Below are 7,784 nucleotides of genomic sequence, written 5' to 3'. Positions count from 1 at the left end.
AGGAAGGAAGGAAGGAAGGAAGGAAACTCAATCCGAAAGAGGTCAAAGAAAGAGGAAAATGGAACAAAGAACAGATGGAACGAAGAGAAACCATGTAGATATCTAACCATATCAATAATCACATTAAATGCAAAGCATCTAAACATGCCCAATCCAAAGGGAAAGACTGTCATATTAAGTAGAAAAATCACAGAGGGCAGGGCACAGTGGCTTATGCCTATAATCCCAGCACTTTGGGAGGCCAAGGTGGGAGGATCATTTGAACCCAGGAGTTCAAGATCAGCCTGGACAACACAGCGAGACCCCATCTCTACAAAAAGAGTTTAAAAAATTAGCCAGGTGTAGTGGTGCATGCCTGTAGTCCTACTTGAGATGCTGACCTGATCCCAGGAGTTCAAGGCTGTAGTGAGCTGTGATCACACCACTGCATCCAGCCTGGGTGACAGAGTGAGATGCTGCTTCTAAAAAAAAAAGAAAAAAAACAAAAAAAAAAAAAAAAGTAAAAGAATTTTCTTTAAAAGAAAAAGCATAGGACTCAACTATATGCTCCCTGAAAAAAAAAAAAAAAAGCCCTCACTCTGGTGTAATGACTCAAATAGGTTAAAAGTAAAAAGATAGAAAAATATTTACCATGCTAACATGAATCAAAACAAAGCTGGGGCTGGGTGGCGGTGGCTCATGCCTGTAATTCCAGCAATTTGGGAAGCCAGGGCAGGTGGATCACTTGAGCTCAAGAGTTTGAAACCAACCTAGGCAACATGGTGAAACACCATCTCCACCAAAAATGAAAAAAAAAAAAAAAAATCCGGCATAGTGGCAGGCACCTGTAATCCCAGTTACTCAGGAGGCTGAGGTGGGAGGATAGCTTGAGCCCAGGAGGTAGAGGTTGCAAAAAGCTGTGATTCTGTCACTGCACTACGGTCTGGGCAACAGAGTCAGACAGTCTCAAAAAAAAAAAAAAAAAGAAAAGAAAGATCTGGAATGCCTAGGTGAATATCAAAGTAGATTTCAGAGCAAATATCACCAGGAATCAAGAAAGTGATTTCAAAATGATCAAATTCATCAAGAGAACACAGCAATCCTAAACATTTGTGTCCTTAATAATACAGCTTCCAATTATCTAAAGTTAAAACTGATAGCGCTGAAAGGAGAAATAGGCAAATCTACAATTACATTTGGGGATTTTAATACCCCTCCATTACCAACTAATGAAATAAGTAGACAGAAATTTAGCAAGGCAGAGTTTGGTTAACAGACACTAAAGTACAGCTAGATAGGAAGAATAAGTTCCAGTGTTCTACAGCATTATAGAGTGACTACAATAAACAACAATTTACTGTGTATTTTCAAATAGCTACAGGAGCAGATTCTGAATATTCTCAACACAAAGAAATGATACACGTTTGAGGGGACAGATATGCTGATTACCAGATTTGATCATTATACATAGTATGCAGGTATAGAAATTACACACTGTACCCCATAATATGTGCAATTATTATGTATCAATTAAAACTAAGTTTTTAGGCCAGGCGCTGTGGCTCACACCTGTAATCCCAGCACTTTGGGAGGCCGAGGCGGGTGGATCACATAGTCGGAAGATCAAGACCATTCTGGCTAACACGGTGAAACCACATCTCTACTAAAAACTACAAAAAATAAAAAATTAGCCAGGCGTGGTGGCAGGCGCCTGCAGTCCCAGCTACTCGGGAGGCTGAAGCAGAAGAATGAGGTGAACACGGGAGGCGGAACTTGCAGTGAGCCGAGATGGCACCACTGCACTCCAGCCTGGGTGACAGAGCCAGACTCTGTCTCAAAATAACAATAATAATAATAATAAAATAATAATTTTTTAGGCCAGTCTCATTGGCCTATACTGTAATCCTAGCACTTTGAGAGGCCAGTCGGGTGGATTGCCGGATTTCAGTTGTTTGAGATTAGCCTAGGCAACATGGCAAAACCCCCTCTCTACTAAAAATGCAAAAAATTCGCCAGGCATTCACACCTGTAGTCCCAGCTACTGGGGAGGTTAAGGAAGGAAAATCTCTTGAACCCAGGAGGCAGAGGTTGCAGTGAGCCAAGATTGCACTATTGCACTTCAGCCTGGGCAACAGAGCAAGACTCTGTCTCAAAATAATAACAATAACAATAATAATAATAATTTTTAAAAAGGCAAAAGGCCAAATGAATAAATTAAAAACAACAACAAAAATAAAGTTACGAAGCATATGAAAGAATTCAATGACACTATCGGCCAAAAGGATCCAACTAACATGTATAAAATCTTCTACTCAACAATGGCAGAGTACCTATTCTTCTCAAGTACACGTGACGCATTTACCAAGATAGATCACATTATGGGCCATAAAACAAAACTTCACAAATTTAAAATAATAGAAATTATACATTATTGGGGATAAACATAGGGTACTTTGGGAGCAAAGAGGAGCGTCTAGCCCAGCCTGGGAAAAAGAAGAGGGTCAGGGAAAGCTTCCAGGAAGGAGGTATCCCCTGAGCTCAGTCTTGAAAATTAAAAAGAATTAGCTAGATCAAAAATAAGGGAAAGCATTCCAGGCAGAGAGATCAGCATGGAGTCTTAAGATAGGGCCTGTAAATAGTAACTTGGTATGGTTGAGCCCAGTGGAGACTAGCAAGAAATGAGGCTGCAGATGTCAGTATAATGGCCCCTGGGCCTCCAGGTTAAAAAGTGGGACAGTGTCCTATCAGACAACGGGGAGTCACTGAAGGGTCTTAACTGGGAGAGTCACAGTATCAGGTCTGTGTTTCTAAGAGCTCCCTCTGAGATGCCGCAGAAGGTAGTTTGAAGAGAAGGTGAAACTGGCAGCAGAAGGATCAATGTGGAGGCTGTTCTGATGGTCTAGAGAATATGCAGAAGGCTATGGCAGTGGCGGGGAGGGCAGGGGACAAGCCAGAGATAATTAGTGACTCCTAGTCAACATTATGATGACTGAAGGTTTAGGGATGGCGTGTACTGATGTCTGTAACTTGCTTTGAAATGCAACAAAAATAAGATAAATTGATGGGTGAATATGTGATAAAGCAAATCTAGCAAAATGTTCACTGTTCATCATAAAATTATGGGGGGCAGGGAAAAGTATTGTTTAGGAGGCAGAATCCACTGAACATGGAGACCAGTGCCTAAGGCTGAGGATGCAGAAGACCTCTTCCCCAGCAGCTCCCCTCTTCCTTGCCTACAGTACCCTGCCCACTGTCCCCCACCCACACTATGTTCCTTCTCCTTGCCTCTGTGCTTCTGCAGCCTGGAAGGTCCAGCACAGCACGCAGAGGAGAGCACATTCCAGGTTACTCATAATAACACACTGATGCGTAAGCAAAAGGCTTATTTATGTCTTATGTTGGGGGTATAACTTGACCTTGGGGCCTCTTGCACAGAGTGTCCCCAAATGCCTCAAGGTCCCTGGGGGCTGATTTGGTGAACATGCTCTCAGAAAAAAGAGAACCGGATGTTCTTAGATTTCATTTATGGGATGGCAAAGCCTGGAGCAGCATGGCATCAAGAGAGGGTACCAACTTGGAAGAGAGACAGACGAGTTCGGAGCCCAACCTTGAACTTGAGGTACATTTCTTAACTTCTCTGACCCTGCTTCTTCAGCCTTAAGATGGTAATAGAGCTGGGTGGGGTGGGTCATGCCTGTAATCCTAGAACTTCGGGAGTCTGAGGCAGGCAGTCAGATCACTTGAGGTCAGGAGTTTGAGACAAGCCTGGTCAACATGGTGAAATCTTGTCTCTACTAAAAATACAAAAATTAGCCAGGCGTCATGGCAGGCACCTGTAGTCCCAGCTACTCAGGAGGCAGAGGCGGGAGAATTGCTTGAATCTAGGAGGCAGAGGTTGCAGTGAGCCGAGATCGTGCCACTGCACTCCATCCTGGGTGACAGGGCGAAATTCTGTCTCAAAAAAAAAAAAAAAAAAGGATGGCAATAGTAATATTTTGCAAATAAGGCTGTTGTGAAAACTAAAAGAGATCATGAAGGGAAAGCTCCTGGCTCACAGTACATGTGCAACTTGTGTTGGTTGTTTTCCACTGTCTTAAGTGAACACTGCCTCTAAAAAACAAAATCCACCTCATGAGATACTGGTATAGTAAGGTCTTCCAGAAACTGTAGTTCTTTTGCTTAGATAATGCTGGACAAACACAGATGGAGCCTTCTTCTCTGAAGTCCTTTTTGAAAACCCAGTCACGGCTGGGCACGGTGGCTCACACCTGTAATCCCAGCACTTTGGGAGGCCAAGACGGGTGGATCACGAGGTCAGGAGATTGAGACCATCCTGGTTAACACGGTGAAACCTTGTCTCTACTAAAAATACAAAAAATTAGCCAGGCGTGGTGGTGGGCGCCTGTAGTCCCAGATACTCAGGAGGCTGAGACAGGAGAATGGCGTGAACCTGGGAGGCGGAGCTTGCAGTGAGCCGAGATCGCGCCACCGCACTCCAGCCTGGGCAACAGAGTGAAACTCCATCTCCGAAAAAGAAAAGAAAAGAAAAGAAAAGAAAACTCAGTCACTTAAACCTTCATTACCTAGTATGAAGTGGATTAGAAAGTTATTTAGCCACTCATCACACTACCTGACTTCAAACTATACTAGAAGGCCACAGTACCAAAACAGCATGGTACTGGTATCAATACAGAGATATAGACCAATGCAACAGAACAGAGGCCTCAGAAATAACACCACACATCTACAACCATCTGATCTTTGACAAACCTGACAAAAACAAGAAATGGGGGAAGGATTCCCTATTTAATAAATGGTGCTGGGAAAACTGGCTAGCCATATGCAGAAAGCTGAAACTGGATCCCTTCCTTACACCTTATACAAAAATTAATTCAAGATGGATTAAAGACTTAAATGTTAGACATAAAACCATAAACACCCTAAAAGAAAACCTAGGCAATACCATTCAGGACATAGGCATGGGCAAGGACTTCATGACTAAAACACCAAAAGCAAAGGCAACAAAAGCCAAAATAGACAAATGGGATCTACTTAAACTAAAGAGCTTCTGCATGGCAAAAGAAACTACCACCAGAGTGAACAGGCAACCTACAGAATGGGAGAAAATCTTTGCGATCTACCCATCTGACAAAGGGCTAATATCCAGAATCTACAAAGAACTCAAACCAAATTCACAAGGAAAAAACAAACAACCCCATCAAAAAGTGGGCAAATGATATGAACAGACACTTCTCAAAAGAATGCATCTATGCAGCCAACAGACACATGAAAAAATGTTCATCATCACTGGTCATCAGAGAAATGCAAATCAAAACCACAATGAGATACCATCTCATGCCAGTTAGAATTGCAATCATTAAAAAGTCAGGAAACAACAGATGCTGGAGAAGATATGGAGAAATAGGAAGGCTTTTACACTGTTGGTGGAAGTGTAAATTAGTTTGACCATTGTAGAAGACAGTGTGGTGATCCCTCAAGGATCTAGAACTAGAAATACCCTTTGACCCAGCAATCCCATTACTAGTATATACTCAAAGGATTATAAATCATGCTGTATATAAAGACACATGCACACGTATGTTTATTGCGGTGCTATTCACAATAGCAAAGACCTGGAACCAACGCAAATGTCCATCAATGATAGACTGGATTAAGAAAATGTGTCACATATACACCATGGAATACCATGCAGCCATAAAAAAGGATGAGTTCATGTCCTTTGCAGGGACATGGATGCAGCTGGAAACCATCATTCTCAGCAAACTATCACAAGGACAGAAAACCAAACATGCATGTTCTCACTCATAGGTGGAAATTGAACAATGAGATCATCTGGACACGGGGTGGGGAACATCACACACTGGGGCCTATTGGGGGGTTGGGGGCTGGGAGAGGGATAGCATTAGGAGAAATACTTAATGTAAATGACGAGTTGATGGGTGCAGCAAACCAACATGGCACATGTATACCCATGTAGCAAACCAGGACGTTGTGCACATGTACCCTAGAACTTGAAGTATAATAAAAAAAAAAAAGAAAGAAAATTATTTGGCCACTGACTAGACTCCCGGAGATACATCAGTCTTATCAGCAATATATTTAATATCAATACCTATGTTCATTTGCCACGATAAGTAGTTACTTTTATAGGTGGTTGATCTTATCCACTATGTACTGATTTTTTTCCTGTCTTCATTTTCCAAACATGACCTTTTCCTGCCCTTGTTCCCAGAGTCTGGGGCCCAGAGTTCCCTATGCAATGATCATCTATGAATGGGATCAACTAGATCTCTGTGTTTTGTTGCTTCAAGCTTTCCCCTGCAGAATAAGCTCCACTGGGATCTCAAATAGTATAGAAACTGTAGTTCTTTGGCTGTGAAGTAGGTTAGGTGGGGCAGTATGTGAGTCTGGACCCAGGTCTGTGAACCTCTGTCCTGGGAAGAGGGCTGCCAGCTTCTCTTCCTGATTTTCCTCAAGTAATGCATAGAAGAATGAACCTGATGAGATAATTAGTAGAAAATACAACTGGCAGCCATTGCTGGCTGAGTCGCAGTGCACACTCCAGCAGATGTTACCATGGTTTCAAGGCTGAATTTTTCCCCTCTTTGCTCCCCCTGCCCTCTCTCTTCAGTTAATTTGTCACTCTGCTCCACAGACTCCTCCACAGTCTGCCTCCGTAGACTGGTGCAGACTTAACCCTGAATAGAAGCTGGCTCTTCTATGATTTGCTTTTCAAATTATGTTTATTGTCTTTTTCTCTTGAATAAAAAAATGTCAAGTGATAGAATATAATATACACTGAAGAAAATAAAAGTTAAACTCACATTTCAGAACTAATACTTAAAATTGTATCATAATACCTGCCCCATCTTTTTGTAATGCATACTGCATAGTTGAGATCTGTCTTAAAGTGCTTTTGACCTTGAAACCTCCAGCAGGCCTGTGCCCATTCTTTTCCCCTTGGAGCTGTTGGCCTTCAGTCTTGCTTGAAAAATTCAGCCATGGACACAGGCTTGCTTATTATCATTGTTGTTGTTATTATCTGCTGGAATGCACAGAACTCTCACAGTGTTCCAGGCACTAAGCACTTGCCAGGCACATCAGCCATTGACAGACATTGGCTGTTCATTGGGATCTGAACTCTAGTTTGCTTCATTCCTACTTCACAACTGCCATAGCCAGTGGTCACAGGAAAGGCTCTTCCCAATGAAAAATCAAAAGTAAAGGTTCCTCTTGGGCCTCTTGGCCATAGATAACCTGATGAACACAAAGTTACACTGTCATCGTCAACCCCCAACCCCGACTCCCCCGACCCTCCATCTCGCAGCCGAACTTGGAAAATTAGTACAGGGGCAGGATCCACCTCAGAAGTGGCAGAGCAATGATCCCCTCACCACTAGATGTGTCCTTTGCAGTTGATCACTCCCAATCCGAAACAAGGAGTGCCCAAAATGTGTCCAGAATTTATAGCAGCCAAACATAAGGGGGCTCCGTGTTATGTCTTGAGTAGGGGATGAGCACAATCTCAGAAATATCTGAGTCCCTGGTATGAGCATGAAGCATCTCCAGGTCCAGCAAGGCTGCATCTGAAAACTAAACTCTGAGATGGAAGACCTCTATATTCTGGCTGGCAGTGGCAAGCTAGGACAGCTCTCTCACGGAGTGGAGAAAACGCCCTGACATATCATATACAAATTATTGATGGTGGGAGGGATTGTAAGGGGAGAAAAAGTGTGTGGGCACACATTCAGAAATCATTTATCTTAGGCAAACACTATTAATAT

This window comes from Piliocolobus tephrosceles, chromosome 12, assembly GCF_002776525.5.
Source record: "Piliocolobus tephrosceles isolate RC106 chromosome 12, ASM277652v3, whole genome shotgun sequence".
Taxonomy (NCBI): domain Eukaryota; kingdom Metazoa; phylum Chordata; class Mammalia; order Primates; family Cercopithecidae; genus Piliocolobus; species Piliocolobus tephrosceles.
Note: the sequence above shows the minus strand (reverse complement) of the source record.